Source organism: Hydractinia symbiolongicarpus, chromosome 9, assembly GCF_029227915.1.
Source record: "Hydractinia symbiolongicarpus strain clone_291-10 chromosome 9, HSymV2.1, whole genome shotgun sequence".
NCBI classification, from domain to species: domain Eukaryota; kingdom Metazoa; phylum Cnidaria; class Hydrozoa; order Anthoathecata; family Hydractiniidae; genus Hydractinia; species Hydractinia symbiolongicarpus.
The window spans coordinates 11,456,418-11,479,350 of record NC_079883.1 but is presented as its reverse complement, the minus strand read 5'-3'; the positions used below and the strand labels follow the sequence as shown (position 1 = coordinate 11,479,350).

At 40.4% G+C, this 22,933-nt stretch overlaps 15 non-coding genes across 15 annotated transcripts; 3 read left to right on the top strand and 12 right to left on the bottom strand.

The window, feature by feature from the left end:
* The first annotated feature begins 23 nt into the window (after positions 1–23).
* LOC130658339 (5S ribosomal RNA) lies at positions 24–142 on the top strand. The gene has a single exon (XR_008985555.1). It is a non-coding gene; the product is annotated as a 5S ribosomal RNA (ribosomal RNA).
* Positions 143–492: 350 nt separating this feature from the next.
* LOC130660291 (U1 spliceosomal RNA) lies at positions 493–657 on the bottom strand. Its single transcript, XR_008987491.1, has one exon. It is a non-coding gene; the product is annotated as a U1 spliceosomal RNA (small nuclear RNA).
* A 185-nt stretch (positions 658–842) lies between these two features.
* Positions 843–1,034, bottom strand: LOC130661338 (U2 spliceosomal RNA). The gene has a single exon (XR_008988531.1). It is a non-coding gene; the product is annotated as a U2 spliceosomal RNA (small nuclear RNA).
* Positions 1,035–1,356: 322 nt separating this feature from the next.
* Positions 1,357–1,429, bottom strand: Trnar-acg (transfer RNA arginine (anticodon ACG)). The gene has a single exon. It is a non-coding gene; the product is annotated as a tRNA-Arg (tRNA).
* Positions 1,430–5,899: 4,470 nt separating this feature from the next.
* Positions 5,900–6,018, top strand: LOC130658337 (5S ribosomal RNA). Its single transcript, XR_008985553.1, has one exon. It is a non-coding gene; the product is annotated as a 5S ribosomal RNA (ribosomal RNA).
* Positions 6,019–6,368: 350 nt separating this feature from the next.
* Positions 6,369–6,533, bottom strand: LOC130660290 (U1 spliceosomal RNA). Its single transcript, XR_008987490.1, has one exon. It is a non-coding gene; the product is annotated as a U1 spliceosomal RNA (small nuclear RNA).
* Positions 6,534–6,718: 185 nt separating this feature from the next.
* LOC130661337 (U2 spliceosomal RNA) lies at positions 6,719–6,910 on the bottom strand. The gene has a single exon (XR_008988530.1). It is a non-coding gene; the product is annotated as a U2 spliceosomal RNA (small nuclear RNA).
* A 322-nt stretch (positions 6,911–7,232) lies between these two features.
* On the bottom strand, positions 7,233–7,305 carry Trnar-acg (transfer RNA arginine (anticodon ACG)). The gene has a single exon. It is a non-coding gene; the product is annotated as a tRNA-Arg (tRNA).
* Positions 7,306–11,774: 4,469 nt separating this feature from the next.
* Positions 11,775–11,893, top strand: LOC130658336 (5S ribosomal RNA). The gene has a single exon (XR_008985552.1). It is a non-coding gene; the product is annotated as a 5S ribosomal RNA (ribosomal RNA).
* Positions 11,894–12,243: 350 nt separating this feature from the next.
* LOC130660452 (U1 spliceosomal RNA) lies at positions 12,244–12,408 on the bottom strand. The gene has a single exon (XR_008987652.1). It is a non-coding gene; the product is annotated as a U1 spliceosomal RNA (small nuclear RNA).
* A 185-nt stretch (positions 12,409–12,593) lies between these two features.
* On the bottom strand, positions 12,594–12,785 carry LOC130661336 (U2 spliceosomal RNA). The gene has a single exon (XR_008988529.1). It is a non-coding gene; the product is annotated as a U2 spliceosomal RNA (small nuclear RNA).
* Positions 12,786–13,107: 322 nt separating this feature from the next.
* Trnar-acg (transfer RNA arginine (anticodon ACG)) lies at positions 13,108–13,180 on the bottom strand. Its single transcript has one exon. It is a non-coding gene; the product is annotated as a tRNA-Arg (tRNA).
* Positions 13,181–17,975: 4,795 nt separating this feature from the next.
* Positions 17,976–18,140, bottom strand: LOC130660289 (U1 spliceosomal RNA). Its single transcript, XR_008987489.1, has one exon. It is a non-coding gene; the product is annotated as a U1 spliceosomal RNA (small nuclear RNA).
* A 185-nt stretch (positions 18,141–18,325) lies between these two features.
* Positions 18,326–18,517, bottom strand: LOC130661335 (U2 spliceosomal RNA). Its single transcript, XR_008988528.1, has one exon. It is a non-coding gene; the product is annotated as a U2 spliceosomal RNA (small nuclear RNA).
* Positions 18,518–18,839: 322 nt separating this feature from the next.
* On the bottom strand, positions 18,840–18,912 carry Trnar-acg (transfer RNA arginine (anticodon ACG)). The gene has a single exon. It is a non-coding gene; the product is annotated as a tRNA-Arg (tRNA).
* Between the last annotated feature and the right edge of the window lie 4,021 nt (positions 18,913–22,933).

Genomic DNA, 22,933 nt, shown 5'->3' with positions numbered 1-22,933 from the left:
TGCACGTATTTGCCCCTACTAATGTCTACGGCCATACCACGATGAACACACCCGTTCTCGTCTGATCACGGAAGTTAAGCATCGTCGGGCCGGGATAGTACTTGGATGGGGGACCGCCTGGGAACTCCCGGTGTCGTAGGCTTTTCATTTTCATTTGTTGCCTTTTCATTTCAATGGTGCTGTGATATATTTCTTGTTATAACAATTAAGGAACGTGGCGGTTGTTGAAAGTGTTTCCTATGACATTTTCCTACGACATTTTCAGGTGATAGTACGAGAAAAAAGAGCTTTCAAATGCATACAAACTCGATCTATTGCCGATCATCCAATAACCCTGACGGAATGGCAAATAAAATAAAATTCCGCCGCCTTCCGAGGACTTATATCGCAATCACGTTTCGTAACAGCCAAGCGAGGTTTTACCTTAGCGTTTAAGTCACCACCGACATTTGGCCGCGCAACTTTTCTAAGCTCATTCATTTTGACTTAAGGAGGGGGCGAGCGCGGACGCAGGCCCCCACTACCAGAAATTGTACGGTCGAGTTACTGACGTTTGCAGTAATCGCAGAGGTCAGCCCAAGCGTAGTGCAATGCAAGAGCCTCACTCTGGAAGAAAACCCTCATTGATCAGTCTTTACTTCCCCGTCAGGTAAGTATGAGTTGGAACTGCACCGTAGCATGAGGGTACCCTTCAAAGTTTGTTAATGCTTGTGGCTTGAGTGTGTTATAAACTGCCGTGTCGCGGGGCATAGGCTGTATTCTCCCCCAGTGTACGCGTTTTGTTCCCGCCGTAGACTATGCAGAGTGCCGTCGGAAAGAGGACTGCTATTATTCTTTTATTGCTTATGTGGGCCGCCATCGGTAATAGTGCAACACCAAGGCAACCCGTGGTCACGGCGTGAATGAATCCACCTCCATGACCCAAGGCCAAAAATCAGATTAATATACTGACCATTCAGAGAATGGCCTACCAGATATTAAACTGATAAGAACAGATACTACACTTGATCTTAGCCATTAGGCCGAGAAGCGATAAAGAACAAGCGTTGCCATGATAGGCATCGTCCACACACCGTAACTGCTTGTGGAGCATGTCACGTTACTGTAAAGCTTACAACTGTCACCGCGTACGGATGGACGGCGACATAGTAAAAATCACGGCTGTTGATTTAGCCGTAGGATGGAGAGCGACTGTAGCGAGTGGATGGTAACTTACATGAATGCTAACAAAGGCGACGATACTAAGTGCGTGATATTACTTTCCAATATGACTGCGTACATTCCGTTTATCAACGCATTACGCCAGAACGTGCGCGCGCGTTACACAGTAGACCATGCAGCCGAAATGCGACAGTGCGACCCTGCCAGGAGTCGAACCTGGAATCCCCTGATTCGTAGTCAGATGCCTTATCCATTGGGCCACAGGGCCATGCTTATGACTTCGCCCCATCGTTATTTTGGCTTGCGCATTCGTTTTACTTACGACAGAATTCTTCGTGTTTGTAGCCATGAAAGAAAGGGACTTCTGTGAGTGAATTTTTTTACTGTGGTCTAATAAAAAAGTCGAAACGCAGTGCCCAATATATGAATTGCTCCTAATAGCCGGAAACAGGCCGTGTCGATGATGTAGGCCGACATACGCAACGCAAACCAAAGAACGCTTTATGAAAATCCTAACACGGGCGCGGAAGAAGCCCAAATTAACAGAGTAGATGTAATGCTGAAGACCTCAAACTCCAGCAGCTTCTCTTTCAGACTATTGCGTCGTGCTACAAATAAAAATTAACATGCTTTCGCATAGTCGCGGCACCCAAAACGGACATTATACGATGTACAGAAACACACATTTCTGTTTTCGCGCCAAATCAATTCCCGGGAGTGGTACTTTTACGTCCGCATACTTCGCACCGTCTTAAATTATATCTCATTTACACGGTAATGTTTAGTATACTTCTACTGTGATAACAAGCATCGTTTATCGTTGGATTGTTGTAAGAAAACATTAAAAATGAGTGAAGCAGCTTCTCCAAAGAAAATCGCACCCAAGAAGAAACCTGCTGCAAAGAAGACAGCTGATCACCCTAAATATGTGGACATGATCAAGGCTGCTATCGCTACCCTAAAGGAACGCGGTGGTTCATCTCGCCAAGCTATTACAAAATATATTCATGCAAATTACAAAGTTGCTGAAAACTCAGATCATCATCTGAAAATGGCTCTTAAACGAGGAGTAACATCAGGCGATTTGATTCAAACTAAAGGCACTGGTGCTTCTGGATCATTCAAGCTAGGTCAGGTAAAAAAAGAAAAACCTAAGAAAAAGGCCGCAGCAAAAAAGCCAACGGCAAAGAAGCCTACTGCAAAGAAAAGTACACCAAAAAAGAAGCCAGCAAAGAAGAGCACGCCAAAGAAAGCAGCAAAGAAGCCTGCCACAAAGAAAGCCTCGGCTAAGAAACCAGCAGCTAAGAAACCCACAAAGAAGCCTGTTGCTAAAAAACCTGCAGCAAAGAAGGTCAAAAAGACTCCCAAAAAGGCAGCAAAGAAGACCGCAAAAAAATAATTTGTGTGTATCTGGCTATTACATTAACAAACGGCTATTTTTATAGCCACACATTTACAAAAAAACATTATCTTGGTACAAAGTTAAACTTGTTTAAGTCACTTAAACAGTTAAAAAAGAGTAATTTTAAGATTAGATTCCCTAAGTTTAAGTATTTTCGTTTTTAAATTTCTTATTTTCTTGCTTTTACTTTTCTTGCCCTTCATATTTTTAACATTGTCAAACTTTATGTAGCATAAAATTTTTATGTAGCATAAAATTTAAACAGAAAGCAGAACAAAGTTTGATATAAAAAGCTAGCCGTAATATTTTTTATGGATGTGTGGCTATAAAAATAGCCGTTTTTTGTTTGGTAAGATGCTTAGGCACGTTCCCCACGAATTCTTCTTGCCAACTGGATGTCTTTAGGCATGATTGTAACTCGTTTTGCGTGAATGGCACACAAGTTAGTATCCTCGAACAAGCCAACAAGGTACGCTTCAGAAGCCTCTTGCAGAGCCATAACGGCTGTGCTCTGGAATCGCAGATCTGTTTTGAAGTCCTGAGCAATTTCTCGCACAAGACGCTGGAAAGGCAACTTGCGGATCAAGAGCTCGGTTGACTTCTGGTATCTTCTGATTTCTCTGAGAGCAACTGTACCAGGTCTGTAACGATGTGGTTTTTTCACTCCTCCAGTAGCTGGTGCGCTTTTCCTCGCAGCTTTAGTGGCGAGTTGTTTTCGTGGAGCCTTTCCTCCAGTAGATTTACGTGCAGTTTGCTTTGTACGAGCCATATTTTAAGAAGTCGATGTAGTACGGATACACAAGACGGTCTAAAATGCACTATCGCGCCAAAGTTTTATTTCTCATATTGATTGACAGCTAAGGTTCAAAACAAACCATTTGATTGGTGCTAAGAAAGTAATTTCTGATTGGCTGCATAATGACATTACGCTCATTACTTTAACATTTTTATAAAATCTGTGTTTTTTGGCTACGGGAAAACGGCTGTATCTTCTGATACACAAAAGCTTTTGACTTTTTTTTTTTTTAGTAAGTAGCAGAAGGTTTGGCGAATTCCAACGATGCCAAATTTATTGCCTTACTGAAACATTAAGACCACGAATTTTTAAAAAAACTACAGTTTTACTTAAAAAAATGTACAAAATGTTCGGAACATTTTGTAATGACGCAACTCTATTGGTTAATTAGGGTGTTTCCACGAGCAGTAGGTAATTTTATGGCCTCTTTTTAAAGCTGTCTGAATTCTGTTAACTCAAACGTTGTTTTTGTACTCGTTCTGTACGCAACTATATCAATATGTCTGGACGCGGAAAAGGAGGTAAAGGATTGGGAAAAGGAGGTGCTAAACGTCACCGAAAAATTCTTCGTGATAACATTCAGGGAATCACAAAACCTGCTATTCGACGTCTTGCTCGACGAGGTGGTGTCAAACGTATCTCTGGCCTTATCTATGAGGAAACCAGAGGTGTACTGAAGGTTTTCTTAGAGAATGTTATTCGTGATGCTGTAACCTACACAGAGCACGCTAAACGCAAGACCGTTACCGCTATGGATGTTGTTTATGCCTTAAAACGTCAAGGAAGAACTCTTTACGGATTCGGAGGTTAAGCGTTGTCATTGCTCAACAAAAACGGCTATTTTTATAGCCACAAATCTTTTAAAACATTACTTTGTGCACGCTTCCAAATTACACAATGTGTAAAGTCTTGTCACAGTTACATTTATTGCTATACGATACTATGTCATATATGACACAAAAAAAATTTAGAAATACTTTGTAGGGTTAATTTGCCTGGGAGTGTTTCCGTGAAAAGCTGGGTTAAGTTAAATGTAAGCAATAACATGGATCAATGTACTTGTCTTTTCTGCAAGTACAGCTAATAATACGTATGAAAAGTGAAGCTAATCCACACACACACATGGGGAAGTATTTTAAATGTAGGCTAGTGTTCTTAAGCACATTATTTAGAAGTTTTATTAACTTCGGTTAACTTGTAGTGACGCCAAGTAAATGTTTTTTTAAAGATGTGTGGTCTTAAAAAAGACCGTTTGTGTTTGGTAGACGTTGGTTTACTTGCTGCTTGTGTATTTTGTGACGGCTTTTGTTCCTTCACTGACTGCGTGTTTTGCAAGTTCTCCAGGCAAGAGAAGACGTACTGCGGTTTGAATTTCACGAGAAGAGATGGTCGACTTTTTGTTTTGAAGAGCCAAACGCGAAGCTTCGGAAGCAATGCGCTCAAAGATGTCGTTGACAAATGAGTTCATGATGCTCATAGCTTTGCTTGAAACTCCGACATCTGGGTGAACTTGTTTCAAAACATTGTAGATGTAAATAGCATAACTTTCCTTTCTCTTTCTCTTGCGTTTCTTTTCACCAGTTCCACCAATCTTTCCTCCTTTTTTGCCGGCTCTTTTTTCACCTTTCTTGGCTACTTTAGGTGCCTGTTTTCCTCCTTTAGCTGCTGCGTCAGACATGGTTAAAAATTTTTGCTACTTAACTTGTAAATAAGCATTAAACTGCAAGTCAAAACTTTTTGTTTATAAGTAAAAAAATCGGATCGAATTCGATCCGAAAACGCCGATACGCAATTTAATTGGTTAAAAAAAAAATCTTTTGTTTAATACTTAATTATGATTGGTTAAAAAAACATGATTTCGATCCTATTTTTATGATGAAAAAACGAGTAAAGTTTATTTCGTTAACACTTACGTTAAATATTCGTACGTTTTTGTATTAACTTACAAATCAAATCGCAGTTATGTCTGGACGTGGAAAAGGTGGAAAAGCTAAGGCTAAAGCCAAGACAAGATCCTCAAGAGCTGGACTTCAATTTCCAGTCGGTAGAGTGCATAGATTCCTTCGTAGAGGGCACTATGCTAACCGAATTGGATCTGGAGCACCAGTTTACTTAGCAGCCGTCTTGGAATATTTATCTGCTGAGATATTGGAGTTGGCTGGTAACGCAGCAAGAGACAACAAAAAAGCTAGGATTATTCCAAGACATTTACAATTGGCTGTTCGTAATGATGAAGAATTAAACAAACTTTTGAGCGGTGTAACCATTGCAGCTGGTGGTGTTTTGTCAAACATTCAAGCTGTCTTACTCCCAAAGAAGAACGACAAAGGACAGAAGAAGTAAACCGCTACACTCAGAAAACAACGGCTATTTTTATAGCCACACATCTTTAAAAAAACATTGTTTTTTTCACAAAACTATAACCTTAAAGTCTAATAGATAATCCATGCATACGCCTTGTCCTAAGTAACTCAAAGAAATTAAATAAAAAAATTTGATCACAACGTCAAAATAAATTGCACGTATTTGCCCCTACTAATGTCTACGGCCATACCACGATGAACACACCCGTTCTCGTCTGATCACGGAAGTTAAGCATCGTCGGGCCGGGATAGTACTTGGATGGGGGACCGCCTGGGAACTCCCGGTGTCGTAGGCTTTTCATTTTCATTTGTTGCCTTTTCATTTCAATGGTGCTGTGATATATTTCTTGTTATAACAATTAAGGAACGTGGCGGTTGTTGAAAGTGTTTCCTATGACATTTTCCTACGACATTTTCAGGTGATAGTACGAGAAAAAAGAGCTTTCAAATGCATACAAACTCGATCTATTGCCGATCATCCAATAACCCTGACGGAATGGCAAATAAAATAAAATTCCGCCGCCTTCCGAGGACTTATATCGCAATCACGTTTCGTAACAGCCAAGCGAGGTTTTACCTTAGCGTTTAAGTCACCACCGACATTTGGCCGCGCAACTTTTCTAAGCTCATTCATTTTGACTTAAGGAGGGGGCGAGCGCGGACGCAGGCCCCCACTACCAGAAATTGTACGGTCGAGTTACTGACGTTTGCAGTAATCGCAGAGGTCAGCCCAAGCGTAGTGCAATGCAAGAGCCTCACTCTGGAAGAAAACCCTCATTGATCAGTCTTTACTTCCCCGTCAGGTAAGTATGAGTTGGAACTGCACCGTAGCATGAGGGTACCCTTCAAAGTTTGTTAATGCTTGTGGCTTGAGTGTGTTATAAACTGCCGTGTCGCGGGGCATAGGCTGTATTCTCCCCCAGTGTACGCGTTTTGTTCCCGCCGTAGACTATGCAGAGTGCCGTCGGAAAGAGGACTGCTATTATTCTTTTATTGCTTATGTGGGCCGCCATCGGTAATAGTGCAACACCAAGGCAACCCGTGGTCACGGCGTGAATGAATCCACCTCCATGACCCAAGGCCAAAAATCAGATTAATATACTGACCATTCAGAGAATGGCCTACCAGATATTAAACTGATAAGAACAGATACTACACTTGATCTTAGCCATTAGGCCGAGAAGCGATAAAGAACAAGCGTTGCCATGATAGGCATCGTCCACACACCGTAACTGCTTGTGGAGCATGTCACGTTACTGTAAAGCTTACAACTGTCACCGCGTACGGATGGACGGCGACATAGTAAAAATCACGGCTGTTGATTTAGCCGTAGGATGGAGAGCGACTGTAGCGAGTGGATGGTAACTTACATGAATGCTAACAAAGGCGACGATACTAAGTGCGTGATATTACTTTCCAATATGACTGCGTACATTCCGTTTATCAACGCATTACGCCAGAACGTGCGCGCGCGTTACACAGTAGACCATGCAGCCGAAATGCGACAGTGCGACCCTGCCAGGAGTCGAACCTGGAATCCCCTGATTCGTAGTCAGATGCCTTATCCATTGGGCCACAGGGCCATGCTTATGACTTCGCCCCATCGTTATTTTGGCTTGCGCATTCGTTTTACTTACGACAGAATTCTTCGTGTTTGTAGCCATGAAAGAAAGGGACTTCTGTGAGTGAATTTTTTTACTGTGGTCTAATAAAAAAGTCGAAACGCAGTGCCCAATATATGAATTGCTCCTAATAGCCGGAAACAGGCCGTGTCGATGATGTAGGCCGACATACGCAACGCAAACCAAAGAACGCTTTATGAAAATCCTAACACGGGCGCGGAAGAAGCCCAAATTAACAGAGTAGATGTAATGCTGAAGACCTCAAACTCCAGCAGCTTCTCTTTCAGACTATTGCGTCGTGCTACAAATAAAAATTAACATGCTTTCGCATAGTCGCGGCACCCAAAACGGACATTATACGATGTACAGAAACACACATTTCTGTTTTCGCGCCAAATCAATTCCCGGGAGTGGTACTTTTACGTCCGCATACTTCGCACCGTCTTAAATTATATCTCATTTACACGGTAATGTTTAGTATACTTCTACTGTGATAACAAGCATCGTTTATCGTTGGATTGTTGTAAGAAAACATTAAAAATGAGTGAAGCAGCTTCTCCAAAGAAAATCGCACCCAAGAAGAAACCTGCTGCAAAGAAGACAGCTGATCACCCTAAATATGTGGACATGATCAAGGCTGCTATCGCTACCCTAAAGGAACGCGGTGGTTCATCTCGCCAAGCTATTACAAAATATATTCATGCAAATTACAAAGTTGCTGAAAACTCAGATCATCATCTGAAAATGGCTCTTAAACGAGGAGTAACATCAGGCGATTTGATTCAAACTAAAGGCACTGGTGCTTCTGGATCATTCAAGCTAGGTCAGGTAAAAAAAGAAAAACCTAAGAAAAAGGCCGCAGCAAAAAAGCCAACGGCAAAGAAGCCTACTGCAAAGAAAAGTACACCAAAAAAGAAGCCAGCAAAGAAGAGCACGCCAAAGAAAGCAGCAAAGAAGCCTGCCACAAAGAAAGCCTCGGCTAAGAAACCAGCAGCTAAGAAACCCACAAAGAAGCCTGTTGCTAAAAAACCTGCAGCAAAGAAGGTCAAAAAGACTCCCAAAAAGGCAGCAAAGAAGACCGCAAAAAAATAATTTGTGTGTATCTGGCTATTACATTAACAAACGGCTATTTTTATAGCCACACATTTACAAAAAAACATTATCTTGGCACAAAGTTAAACTTGTTTAAGTCACTTAAACAGTTAAAAAAGAGTAATTTTAAGATTAGATTCCCTAAGTTTAAGTATTTTCGTTTTTAAATTTCTTATTTTCTTGCTTTTACTTTTCTTGCCCTTCATATTTTTAACATTGTCAAACTTTATGTAGCATAAAATTTTTATGTAGCATAAAATTTAAACAGAAAGCAGAACAAAGTTTGATATAAAAAGCTAGCCGTAATATTTTTTATGGATGTGTGGCTATAAAAATAGCCGTTTTTTGTTTGGTAAGATGCTTAGGCACGTTCCCCACGAATTCTTCTTGCCAACTGGATGTCTTTAGGCATGATTGTAACTCGTTTTGCGTGAATGGCACACAAGTTAGTATCCTCGAACAAGCCAACAAGGTACGCTTCAGAAGCCTCTTGCAGAGCCATAACGGCTGTGCTCTGGAATCGCAGATCTGTTTTGAAGTCCTGAGCAATTTCTCGCACAAGACGCTGGAAAGGCAACTTGCGGATCAAGAGCTCGGTTGACTTCTGGTATCTTCTGATTTCTCTGAGAGCAACTGTACCAGGTCTGTAACGATGTGGTTTTTTCACTCCTCCAGTAGCTGGTGCGCTTTTCCTCGCAGCTTTAGTGGCGAGTTGTTTTCGTGGAGCCTTTCCTCCAGTAGATTTACGTGCAGTTTGCTTTGTACGAGCCATATTTTAAGAAGTCGATGTAGTACGGATACACAAGACGGTCTAAAATGCACTATCGCGCCAAAGTTTTATTTCTCATATTGATTGACAGCTAAGGTTCAAAACAAACCATTTGATTGGTGCTAAGAAAGTAATTTCTGATTGGCTGCATAATGACATTACGCTCATTACTTTAACATTTTTATAAAATCTGTGTTTTTTGGCTACGGGAAAACGGCTGTATCTTCTGATACACAAAAGCTTTTGACTTTTTTTTTTTTAGTAAGTAGCAGAAGGTTTGGCGAATTCCAACGATGCCAAATTTATTGCCTTACTGAAACATTAAGACCACGAATTTTTAAAAAAACTACAGTTTTACTTAAAAAAATGTACAAAATGTTCGGAACATTTTGTAATGACGCAACTCTATTGGTTAATTAGGGTGTTTCCACGAGCAGTAGGTAATTTTATGGCCTCTTTTTAAAGCTGTCTGAATTCTGTTAACTCAAACGTTGTTTTTGTACTCGTTCTGTACGCAACTATATCAATATGTCTGGACGCGGAAAAGGAGGTAAAGGATTGGGAAAAGGAGGTGCTAAACGTCACCGAAAAATTCTTCGTGATAACATTCAGGGAATCACAAAACCTGCTATTCGACGTCTTGCTCGACGAGGTGGTGTCAAACGTATCTCTGGCCTTATCTATGAGGAAACCAGAGGTGTACTGAAGGTTTTCTTAGAGAATGTTATTCGTGATGCTGTAACCTACACAGAGCACGCTAAACGCAAGACCGTTACCGCTATGGATGTTGTTTATGCCTTAAAACGTCAAGGAAGAACTCTTTACGGATTCGGAGGTTAAGCGTTGTCATTGCTCAACAAAAACGGCTATTTTTATAGCCACAAATCTTTTAAAACATTACTTTGTGCACGCTTCCAAATTACACAATGTGTAAAGTCTTGTCACAGTTACATTTATTGCTATACGATACTATGTCATATATGACACAAAAAAAATTTAGAAATACTTTGTAGGGTTAATTTGCCTGGGAGTGTTTCCGTGAAAAGCTGGGTTAAGTTAAATGTAAGCAATAACATGGATCAATGTACTTGTCTTTTCTGCAAGTACAGCTAATAATACGTATGAAAAGTGAAGCTAATCCACACACACACATGGGGAAGTATTTTAAATGTAGGCTAGTGTTCTTAAGCACATTATTTAGAAGTTTTATTAACTTCGGTTAACTTGTAGTGACGCCAAGTAAATGTTTTTTTAAAGATGTGTGGTCTTAAAAAAGACCGTTTGTGTTTGGTAGACGTTGGTTTACTTGCTGCTTGTGTATTTTGTGACGGCTTTTGTTCCTTCACTGACTGCGTGTTTTGCAAGTTCTCCAGGCAAGAGAAGACGTACTGCGGTTTGAATTTCACGAGAAGAGATGGTCGACTTTTTGTTTTGAAGAGCCAAACGCGAAGCTTCGGAAGCAATGCGCTCAAAGATGTCGTTGACAAATGAGTTCATGATGCTCATAGCTTTGCTTGAAACTCCGACATCTGGGTGAACTTGTTTCAAAACATTGTAGATGTAAATAGCATAACTTTCCTTTCTCTTTCTCTTGCGTTTCTTTTCACCAGTTCCACCAATCTTTCCTCCTTTTTTGCCGGCTCTTTTTTCACCTTTCTTGGCTACTTTAGGTGCCTGTTTTCCTCCTTTAGCTGCTGCGTCAGACATGGTTAAAAATTTTTGCTACTTAACTTGTAAATAAGCATTAAACTGCAAGTCAAAACTTTTTGTTTATAAGTAAAAAAATCGGATCGAATTCGATCCGAAAACGCCGATACGCAATTTAATTGGTTAAAAAAAAAATCTTTTGTTTAATACTTAATTATGATTGGTTAGAAAAACATGATTTCGATCCTATTTTTATGATGAAAAAACGAGTAAAGTTTATTTCGTTAACACTTACGTTAAATATTCGTACGTTTTTGTATTAACTTACAAATCAAATCGCAGTTATGTCTGGACGTGGAAAAGGTGGAAAAGCTAAGGCTAAAGCCAAGACAAGATCCTCAAGAGCTGGACTTCAATTTCCAGTCGGTAGAGTGCATAGATTCCTTCGTAGAGGGCACTATGCTAACCGAATTGGATCTGGAGCACCAGTTTACTTAGCAGCCGTCTTGGAATATTTATCTGCTGAGATATTGGAGTTGGCTGGTAACGCAGCAAGAGACAACAAAAAAGCTAGGATTATTCCAAGACATTTACAATTGGCTGTTCGTAATGATGAAGAATTAAACAAACTTTTGAGCGGTGTAACCATTGCAGCTGGTGGTGTTTTGCCAAACATTCAAGCTGTCTTACTCCCAAAGAAGAACGACAAAGGACAGAAGAAGTAAACCGCTACACTCAGAAAACAACGGCTATTTTTATAGCCACACATCTTTAAAAAAACATTGTTTTTTTCACAAAACTATAACCTTAAAGTCTAATAGATAATCCATGCATACGCCTTGTCCTAAGTAACTCAAAGAAATTAAATAAAAAAATTTGATCACAACGTCAAAATAAATTGCACGTATTTGCCCCTACTAATGTCTACGGCCATACCACGATGAACACACCCGTTCTCGTCTGATCACGGAAGTTAAGCATCGTCGGGCCGGGATAGTACTTGGATGGGGGACCGCCTGGGAACTCCCGGTGTCGTAGGCTTTTCATTTTCATTTGTTGCCTTTTCATTTCAATGGTGCTGTGATATATTTCTTGTTATAACAATTAAGGAACGTGGCGGTTGTTGAAAGTGTTTCCTATGACATTTTCCTACGACATTTTCAGGTGATAGTACGAGAAAAAAGAGCTTTCAAATGCATACAAACTCGATCTATTGCCGATCATCCAATAACCCTGACGGAATGGCAAATAAAATAAAATTCCGCCGCCTTCCGAGGACTTATATCGCAATCACGTTTCGTAACAGCCAAGCGAGGTTTTACCTTAGCGTTTAAGTCACCACCGACATTTGGCCGCGCAACTTTTCTAAGCTCATTCATTTTGACTTAAGGAGGGGGCGAGCGCGGACGCAGGCCCCCACTACCAGAAATTGTACGGTCGAGGTACTGACGTTTGCAGTAATCGCAGAGGTCAGCCCAAGCGTAGTGCAATGCAAGAGCCTCACTCTGGAAGAAAACCCTCATTGATCAGTCTTTACTTCCCCGTCAGGTAAGTATGAGTTGGAACTGCACCGTAGCATGAGGGTACCCTTCAAAGTTTGTTAATGCTTGTGGCTTGAGTGTGTTATAAACTGCCGTGTCGCGGGGCATAGGCTGTATTCTCCCCCAGTGTACGCGTTTTGTTCCCGCCGTAGACTATGCAGAGTGCCGTCGGAAAGAGGACTGCTATTATTCTTTTATTGCTTATGTGGGCCGCCATCGGTAATAGTGCAACACCAAGGCAACCCGTGGTCACGGCGTGAATGAATCCACCTCCATGACCCAAGGCCAAAAATCAGATTAATATACTGACCATTCAGAGAATGGCCTACCAGATATTAAACTGATAAGAACAGATACTACACTTGATCTTAGCCATTAGGCCGAGAAGCGATAAAGAACAAGCGTTGCCATGATAGGCATCGTCCACACACCGTAACTGCTTGTGGAGCATGTCACGTTACTGTAAAGCTTACAACTGTCACCGCGTACGGATGGACGGCGACATAGTAAAAATCACGGCTGTTGATTTAGCCGTAGGATGGAGAGCGACTGTAGCGAGTGGATGGTAACTTACATGAATGCTAACAAAGGCGACGATACTAAGTGCGTGATATTACTTTCCAATATGACTGCGTACATTCCGTTTATCAACGCATTACGCCAGAACGTGCGCGCGCGTTACACAGTAGACCATGCAGCCGAAATGCGACAGTGCGACCCTGCCAGGAGTCGAACCTGGAATCCCCTGATTCGTAGTCAGATGCCTTATCCATTGGGCCACAGGGCCATGCTTATGACTTCGCCCCATCGTTATTTTGGCTTGCGCATTCGTTTTACTTACGACAGAATTCTTCGTGTTTGTAGCCATGAAAGAAAGGGACTTCTGTGAGTGAATTTTTTTACTGTGGTCTAATAAAAAAGTCGAAACGCAGTGCCCAATATATGAATTGCTCCTAATAGCCGGAAACAGGCCGTGTCGATGATGTAGGCCGACATACGCAACGCAAACCAAAGAACGCTTTATGAAAATCCTAACACGGGCGCGGAAGAAGCCCAAATTAACAGAGTAGATGTAATGCTGAAGACCTCAAACTCCAGCAGCTTCTCTTTCAGACTATTGCGTCGTGCTACAAATAAAAATTAACATGCTTTCGCATAGTCGCGGCACCCAAAACGGACATTATACGATGTACAGAAACACACATTTCTGTTTTCGCGCCAAATCAATTCCCGGGAGTGGTACTTTTACGTCCGCATACTTCGCACCGTCTTAAATTATATCTCATTTACACGGTAATGTTTAGTATACTTCTACTGTGATAACAAGCATCGTTTATCGTTGGATTGTTGTAAGAAAACATTAAAAATGAGTGAAGCAGCTTCTCCAAAGAAAATCGCACCCAAGAAGAAACCTGCTGCAAAGAAGACAGCTGATCACCCTAAATATGTGGACATGATCAAGGCTGCTATCGCTACCCTAAAGGAACGCGGTGGTTCATCTCGCCAAGCTATTACAAAATATATTCATGCAAATTACAAAGTTGCTGAAAACTCAGATCATCATCTGAAAATGGCTCTTAAACGAGGAGTAACATCAGGCGATTTGATTCAAACTAAAGGCACTGGTGCTTCTGGATCATTCAAGCTAGGTCAGGTAAAAAAAGAAAAACCTAAGAAAAAGGCCGCAGCAAAAAAGCCAACGGCAAAGAAGCCTACTGCAAAGAAAAGTACACCAAAAAAGAAGCCAGCAAAGAAGAGCACGCCAAAGAAAGCAGCAAAGAAGCCTGCCACAAAGAAAGCCTCGGCTAAGAAACCAGCAGCTAAGAAACCCACAAAGAAGCCTGTTGCTAAAAAACCTGCAGCAAAGAAGGTCAAAAAGACTCCCAAAAAGGCAGCAAAGAAGACCGCAAAAAAATAATTTGTGTGTATCTGGCTATTACATTAACAAACGGCTATTTTTATAGCCACACATTTACAAAAAAACATTATCTTGGTACAAAGTTAAACTTGTTTAAGTCACTTAAACAGTTAAAAAAGAGTAATTTTAAGATTAGATTCCCTAAGTTTAAGTATTTTCGTTTTTAAATTTCTTATTTTCTTGCTTTTACTTTTCTTGCCCTTCATATTTTTAACATTGTCAAACTTTATGTAGCATAAAATTTTTATGTAGCATAAAATTTAAACAGAAAGCAGAACAAAGTTTGATATAAAAAGCTAGCCGTAATATTTTTTATGGATGTGTGGCTATAAAAATAGCCGTTTTTTGTTTGGTAAGATGCTTAGGCACGTTCCCCACGAATTCTTCTTGCCAACTGGATGTCTTTAGGCATGATTGTAACTCGTTTTGCGTGAATGGCACACAAGTTAGTATCCTCGAACAAGCCAACAAGGTACGCTTCAGAAGCCTCTTGCAGAGCCATAACGGCTGTGCTCTGGAATCGCAGATCTGTTTTGAAGTCCTGAGCAATTTCTCGCACAAGACGCTGGAAAGGCAACTTGCGGATCAAGAGCTCGGTTGACTTCTGGTATCTTCTGATTTCTCTGAGAGCAACTGTACCAGGTCTGTAACGATGTGGTTTTTTCACTCCTCCAGTAGCTGGTGCGCTTTTCCTCGCAGCTTTAGTGGCGAGTTGTTTTCGTGGAGCCTTTCCTCCAGTAGATTTACGTGCAGTTTGCTTTGTACGAGCCATATTTTAAGAAGTCGATGTAGTACGGATACACAAGACGGTCTAAAATGCACTATCGCGCCAAAGTTTTATTTCTCATATTGATTGACAGCTAAGGTTCAAAACAAACCATTTGATTGGTGCTAAGAAAGTAATTTCTGATTGGCTGCATAATGACATTACGCTCATTACTTTAACATTTTTATAAAATCTGTGTTTTTTGGCTACGGGAAAACGGCTGTATCTTCTGATACACAAAAGCTTTTGACTTTTTTTTTTTTTAGTAAGTAGCAGAAGGTTTGGCGAATTCCAACGATGCCAAATTTATTGCCTTACTGAAACATTAAGACCACGAATTTTTAAAAAAACTACAGTTTTACTTAAAAAAATGTACAAAATGTTCGGAACATTTTGTAATGACGCAACTCTATTGGTTAATTAGGGTGTTTCCACGAGCAGTAGGTAATTTTATGGCCTCTTTTTAAAGCTGTCTGAATTCTGTTAACTCAAACGTTGTTTTTGTACTCGTTCTGTACGCAACTATATCAATATGTCTGGACGCGGAAAAGGAGGTAAAGGATTGGGAAAAGGAGGTGCTAAACGTCACCGAAAAATTCTTCGTGATAACATTCAGGGAATCACAAAACCTGCTATTCGACGTCTTGCTCGACGAGGTGGTGTCAAACGTATCTCTGGCCTTATCTATGAGGAAACCAGAGGTGTACTGAAGGTTTTCTTAGAGAATGTTATTCGTGATGCTGTAACCTACACAGAGCACGCTAAACGCAAGACCGTTACCGCTATGGATGTTGTTTATGCCTTAAAACGTCAAGGAAGAACTCTTTACGGATTCGGAGGTTAAGCGTTGTCATTGCTCAACAAAAACGGCTATTTTTATAGCCACAAATCTTTTAAAACATTACTTTGTGCACGCTTCCAAATTACACAATGTGTAAAGTCTTGTCACAGTTACATTTATTGCTATACGATACTATGTCATATATGACACAAAAAAAATTTAGAAATACTTTGTAGGGTTAATTTGCCTGGGAGTGTTTCCGTGAAAAGCTGGGTTAAGTTAAATGTAAGCAATAACATGGATCAATGTACTTGTCTTTTCTGCAAGTACAGCTAATAATACGTATGAAAAGTGAAGCTAATCCACACACACACATGGGGAAGTATTTTAAATGTAGGCTAGTGTTCTTAAGCACATTATTTAGAAGTTTTATTAACTTCGGTTAACTTGTAGTGACGCCAAGTAAATGTTTTTTTAAAGATGTGTGGTCTTAAAAAAGACCGTTTGTGTTTGGTAGACGTTGGTTTACTTGCTGCTTGTGTATTTTGTGACGGCTTTTGTTCCTTCACTGACTGCGTGTTTTGCAAGTTCTCCAGGCAAGAGAAGACGTACTGCGGTTTGAATTTCACGAGAAGAGATGGTCGACTTTTTGTTTTGAAGAGCCAAACGCGAAGCTTCGGAAGCAATGCGCTCAAAGATGTCGTTGACAAATGAGTTCATGATGCTCATAGCTTTGCTTGAAACTCCGACATCTGGGTGAACTTGTTTCAAAACATTGTAGATGTAAATAGCATAACTTTCCTTTCTCTTTCTCTTGCGTTTCTTTTCACCAGTTCCACCAATCTTTCCTCCTTTTTTGCCGGCTCTTTTTTCACCTTTCTTGGCTACTTTAGGTGCCTGTTTTCCTCCTTTAGCTGCTGCGTCAGACATGGTTAAAAATTTTTGCTACTTAACTTGTAAATAAGCATTAAACTGCAAGTCAAAACTTTTTGTTTATAAGTAAAAAAATCGGATCGAATTCGATCCGAAAACGCCGATACGCAATTTAATTGGTTAAAAAAAAAATCTTTTGTTTAATACTTAATTATGATTGGTTAAAAAAACATGATTTCGATCCTATTTTTATGATGAAAAAACGAGTAAAGTTTATTTCGTTAACACTTACGTTAAATATTCGTACGTTTTTGTATTAACTTACAAATCAAATCGCAGTTATGTCTGGACGTGGAAAAGGTGGAAAAGCTAAGGCTAAAGCCAAGACAAGATCCTCAAGAGCTGGACTTCAATTTCCAGTCGGTAGAGTGCATAGATTCCTTCGTAGAGGGCACTATGCTAACCGAATTGGATCTGGAGCACCAGTTTACTTAGCAGCCGTCTTGGAATATTTATCTGCTGAGATATTGGAGTTGGCTGGTAACGCAGCAAGAGACAACAAAAAAGCTAGGATTATTCCAAGACATTTACAATTGGCTGTTCGTAATGATGAAGAATTAAACAAACTTTTGAGCGGTGTAACCATTGCAGCTGGTGGTGTTTTGCCAAACATTCAAGCTGTCTTACTCCCAAAGAAGAACGACAAAGGACAGAAGAAGTAAACCGCTACACTCCGAAAACAACGGCTATTTTTATAGCCACACATCTTTAAAAAAACATTGTTTTTTTCACAAAACTATAACCTTAAAGTCTAATAGATAATCCATGCATACGCCTTGTCCTAAGTAACTCAAAGAAATTAAATAAAAAAATTTGATCACAACGTCAAAATAAATTGCACGTATTTGCCCCTACTAATGTCTACGGCCATACCACGATGAACACACCCGTTCTCGTCTGATCACGGAAGTTAAGCATCGTCGGGCCGGGATAGTACTTGGATGGGGGACTTTTCAGGTGATAGTACGAGAAAAAAGAGCTTTCAAATGCATACAAACTCGATCTATTGCCGATCATCCAATAACCCTGACGGAATGGCAAATAAAATAAAATTCCGCCGCCTTCCGAGGACTTATATCGCAATCACGTTTCGTAACAGCCAAGCGAGGTTTTACCTTAGCGTTTAAGTCACCACCGACATTTGGCCGCGCAACTTTTCTAAGCTCATTCATTTTGACTTAAGGAGGGGGCGAGCGCGGACGCAGGCCCCCACTACCAGAAATTGTACGGTCGAGTTACTGACGTTTGCAGTAATCGCAGAGGTCAGCCCAAGCGTAGTGCAATGCAAGAGCCTCACTCTGGAAGAAAACCCTCATTGATCAGTCTTTACTTCCCCGTCAGGTAAGTATGAGTTGGAACTGCACCGTAGCATGAGGGTACCCTTCAAAGTTTGTTAATGCTTGTGGCTTGAGTGTGTTATAAACTGCCGTGTCGCGGGGCATAGGCTGTATTCTCCCCCAGTGTACGCGTTTTGTTCCCGCCGTAGACTATGCAGAGTGCCGTCGGAAAGAGGACTGCTATTATTCTTTTATTGCTTATGTGGGCCGCCATCGGTAATAGTGCAACACCAAGGCAACCCGTGGTCACGGCGTGAATGAATCCACCTCCATGACCCAAGGCCAAAAATCAGATTAATATACTGACCATTCAGAGAATGGCCTACCAGATATTAAACTGATAAGAACAGATACTACACTTGATCTTAGCCATTAGGCCGAGAAGCGATAAAGAACAAGCGTTGCCATGATAGGCATCGTCCACACACCGTAACTGCTTGTGGAGCATGTCACGTTACTGTAAAGCTTACAACTGTCACCGCGTACGGATGGACGGCGACATAGTAAAAATCACGGCTGTTGATTTAGCCGTAGGATGGAGAGCGACTGTAGCGAGTGGATGGTAACTTACATGAATGCTAACAAAGGCGACGATACTAAGTGCGTGATATTACTTTCCAATATGACTGCGTACATTCCGTTTATCAACGCATTACGCCAGAACGTGCGCGCGCGTTACACAGTAGACCATGCAGCCGAAATGCGACAGTGCGACCCTGCCAGGAGTCGAACCTGGAATCCCCTGATTCGTAGTCAGATGCCTTATCCATTGGGCCACAGGGCCATGCTTATGACTTCGCCCCATCGTTATTTTGGCTTGCGCATTCGTTTTACTTACGACAGAATTCTTCGTGTTTGTAGCCATGAAAGAAAGGGACTTCTGTGAGTGAATTTTTTTACTGTGGTCTAATAAAAAAGTCGAAACGCAGTGCCCAATATATGAATTGCTCCTAATAGCCGGAAACAGGCCGTGTCGATGATGTAGGCCGACATACGCAACGCAAACCAAAGAACGCTTTATGAAAATCCTAACACGGGCGCGGAAGAAGCCCAAATTAACAGAGTAGATGTAATGCTGAAGACCTCAAACTCCAGCAGCTTCTCTTTCAGACTATTGCGTCGTGCTACAAATAAAAATTAACATGCTTTCGCATAGTCGCGGCACCCAAAACGGACATTATACGATGTACAGAAACACACATTTCTGTTTTCGCGCCAAATCAATTCCCGGGAGTGGTACTTTTACGTCCGCATACTTCGCACCGTCTTAAATTATATCTCATTTACACGGTAATGTTTAGTATACTTCTACTGTGATAACAAGCATCGTTTATCGTTGGATTGTTGTAAGAAAACATTAAAAATGAGTGAAGCAGCTTCTCCAAAGAAAATCGCACCCAAGAAGAAACCTGCTGCAAAGAAGACAGCTGATCACCCTAAATATGTGGACATGATCAAGGCTGCTATCGCTACCCTAAAGGAACGCGGTGGTTCATCTCGCCAAGCTATTACAAAATATATTCATGCAAATTACAAAGTTGCTGAAAACTCAGATCATCATCTGAAAATGGCTCTTAAACGAGGAGTAACATCAGGCGATTTGATTCAAACTAAAGGCACTGGTGCTTCTGGATCATTCAAGCTAGGTCAGGTAAAAAAAGAAAAACCTAAGAAAAAGGCCGCAGCAAAAAAGCCAACGGCAAAGAAGCCTACTGCAAAGAAAAGTACACCAAAAAAGAAGCCAGCAAAGAAGAGCACGCCAAAGAAAGCAGCAAAGAAGCCTGCCACAAAGAAAGCCTCGGCTAAGAAACCAGCAGCTAAGAAACCCACAAAGAAGCCTGTTGCTAAAAAACCTGCAGCAAAGAAGGTCAAAAAGACTCCCAAAAAGGCAGCAAAGAAGACCGCAAAAAAATAATTTGTGTGTATCTGGCTATTACATTAACAAACGGCTATTTTTATAGCCACACATTTACAAAAAAACATTATCTTGGTACAAAGTTAAACTTGTTTAAGTCACTTAAACAGTTAAAAAAGAGTAATTTTAAGATTAGATTCCCTAAGTTTAAGTATTTTCGTTTTTAAATTTCTTATTTTCTTGCTTTTACTTTTCTTGCCCTTCATATTTTTAACATTGTCAAACTTTATGTAGCATAAAATTTTTATGTAGCATAAAATTTAAACAGAAAGCAGAACAAAGTTTGATATAAAAAGCTAGCCGTAATATTTTTTATGGATGTGTGGCTATAAAAATAGCCGTTTTTTGTTTGGTAAGATGCTTAGGCACGTTCCCCACGAATTCTTCTTGCCAACTGGATGTCTTTAGGCATGATTGTAACTCGTTTTGCGTGAATGGCACACAAGTTAGTATCCTCGAACAAGCCAACAAGGTACGCTTCAGAAGCCTCTTGCAGAGCCATAACGGCTGTGCTCTGGAATCGCAGATCTGTTTTGAAGTCCTGAGCAATTTCTCGCACAAGACGCTGGAAAGGCAACTTGCGGATCAAGAGCTCGGTTGACTTCTGGTATCTTCTGATTTCTCTGAGAGCAACTGTACCAGGTCTGTAACGATGTGGTTTTTTCACTCCTCCAGTAGCTGGTGCGCTTTTCCTCGCAGCTTTAGTGGCGAGTTGTTTTCGTGGAGCCTTTCCTCCAGTAGATTTACGTGCAGTTTGCTTTGTACGAGCCATATTTTAAGAAGTCGATGTAGTACGGATACACAAGACGGTCTAAAATGCACTATCGCGCCAAAGTTTTATTTCTCATATTGATTGACAGCTAAGGTTCAAAACAAACCATTTGATTGGTGCTAAGAAAGTAATTTCTGATTGGCTGCATAATGACATTACGCTCATTACTTTAACATTTTTATAAAATCTGTGTTTTTTGGCTACGGGAAAACGGCTGTATCTTCTGATACACAAAAGCTTTTGACTTTTTTTTTTTTTAGTAAGTAGCAGAAGGTTTGGCGAATTCCAACGATGCCAAATTTATTGCCTTACTGAAACATTAAGACCACGAATTTTTAAAAAAACTACAGTTTTACTTAAAAAAATGTACAAAATGTTCGGAACATTTTGTAATGACGCAACTCTATTGGTTAATTAGGGTGTTTCCACGAGCAGTAGGTAATTTTATGGCCTCTTTTTAAAGCTGTCTGAATTCTGTTAACTCAAACGTTGTTTTTGTACTCGTTCTGTACGCAACTATATCAATATGTCTGGACGCGGAAAAGGAGGTAAAGGATTGGGAAAAGGAGGTGCTAAACGTCACCGAAAAATTCTTCGTGATAACATTCAGGGAATCACAAAACCTGCTATTCGACGTCTTGCTCGACGAGGTGGTGTCAAACGTATCTCTGGCCTTATCTATGAGGAAACCAGAGGTGTACTGAAGGTTTTCTTAGAGAATGTTATTCGTGATGCTGTAACCTACACAGAGCACGCTAAACGCAAGACCGTTACCGCTATGGATGTTGTTTATGCCTTAAAACGTCAAGGAAGAACTCTTTACGGATTCGGAGGTTAAGCGTTGTCATTGCTCAACAAAAACGGCTATTTTTATAGCCACAAATCTTTTAAAACATTACTTTGTGCACGCTTCCAAATTACACAATGTGTAAAGTCTTGTCACAGTTACATTTATTGCTATACGATACTATGTCATATATGACACAAAAAAAATTTAGAAATACTTTGTAGGGTTAATTTGCCTGGGAGTGTTTCCGTGAAAAGCTGGGTTAAGTTAAATGTAAGCAATAACATGGATCAATGTACTTGTCTTTTCTGCAAGTACAGCTAATAATACGTATGAAAAGTGAAGCTAATCCACACACACACATGGGGAAGTATTTTAAATGTAGGCTAGTGTTCTTAAGCACATTATTTAGAAGTTTTATTAACTTCGGTTAACTTGTAGTGACGCCAAGTAAATGTTTTTTTAAAGATGTGTGGTCTTAAAAAAGACCGTTTGTGTTTGGTAGACGTTGGTTTACTTGCTGCTTGTGTATTTTGTGACGGCTTTTGTTCCTTCACTGACTGCGTGTTTTGCAAGTTCTCCAGGCAAGAGAAGACGTACTGCGGTTTGAATTTCACGAGAAGAGATGGTCGACTTTTTGTTTTGAAGAGCCAAACGCGAAGCTTCGGAAGCAATGCGCTCAAAGATGTCGTTGACAAATGAGTTCATGATGCTCATAGCTTTGCTTGAAACTCCGACATCTGGGTGAACTTGTTTCAAAACATTGTAGATGTAAATAGCATAACTTTCCTTTCTCTTTCTCTTGCGTTTCTTTTCACCAGTTCCACCAATCTTTCCTCCTTTTTTGCCGGCTCTTTTTTCACCTTTCTTGGCTACTTTAGGTGCCTGTTTTCCTCCTTTAGCTGCTGCGTCAGACATGGTTAAAAATTTTTGCTACTTAACTTGTAAATAAGCATTAAACTGCAAGTCAAAACTTTTTGTTTATAAGTAAAAAAATCGGATCGAATTCGATCCGAAAACGCCGATACGCAATTTAATTGGTTAAAAAAAAAATCTTTTGTTTAATACTTAATTATGATTGGTTAAAAAAACATGATTTCGATCCTATTTTTATGATGAAAAAACGAGTAAAGTTTATTTCGTTAACACTTACGTTAAATATTCGTACGTTTTTGTATTAACTTACAAATCAAATCGCAGTTATGTCTGGACGTGGAAAAGGTGGAAAAGCTAAGGCTAAAGCCAAGACAAGATCCTCAAGAGCTGGACTTCAATTTCCAGTCGGTAGAGTGCATAGATTCCTTCGTAGAGGGCACTATGCTAACCGAATT